Below are 594 nucleotides of genomic sequence, written 5' to 3'. Positions count from 1 at the left end.
ATCAAATTGCCAACAACCACTGGATCATGGAAAAAGCAAGAGAGTTCCAGAAAAACATCTACTTCTGCTTTATTGACTATGCCAAAGCCTTTGCCTGTGTGGATCACAAGAAACTGTGGAAAATTCTGAAAGAGATGGGAATACCAGACCACCTGACCTGCCTTTTGAGATATCCGTATGCAGGTCAGGAAGCAACAGTTAGAACTGGACATGGAACAACAGACTGGTTCCAAATAGGAAAAGGAGTACGTCAAGGCTGTATATTGTCACCCTGCTTATTTAACTTATATGCAGAGTACACCATGAGAAACGCTGGGCTGGAGGAAGCCCAAGCTGGAATCAAGACTGCCGGGAGAAATATCAGTAACCTCAGATATGCAGAGGACACCACCCTTATGGCAGAAAGTGAAGAGGAGCTAAAGAGCCTCTTGATGAAAGTGAAAGAGGAGTGTGAAAAAGTTGGTTTAAACTCAGCATTCAGAAAACGAAGATCATGGCATCTGGTCTCATCACTTCATGGCTAATAGATGGGGAAACAGTGGAAACAGTGTCAGAATTTATTTTTCTGGGCTCCAAAATCACTGCAGATGGTGA

The sequence above is a fragment of the Bison bison genome, unplaced genomic scaffold, assembly GCF_000754665.1.
Source record: "Bison bison bison isolate TAMUID 2011002044 unplaced genomic scaffold, Bison_UMD1.0 scf7180017864506, whole genome shotgun sequence".
Classification (NCBI taxonomy): Eukaryota; Metazoa; Chordata; class Mammalia; order Artiodactyla; family Bovidae; genus Bison; species Bison bison.
This window is presented reverse-complemented; position numbering follows the sequence as displayed.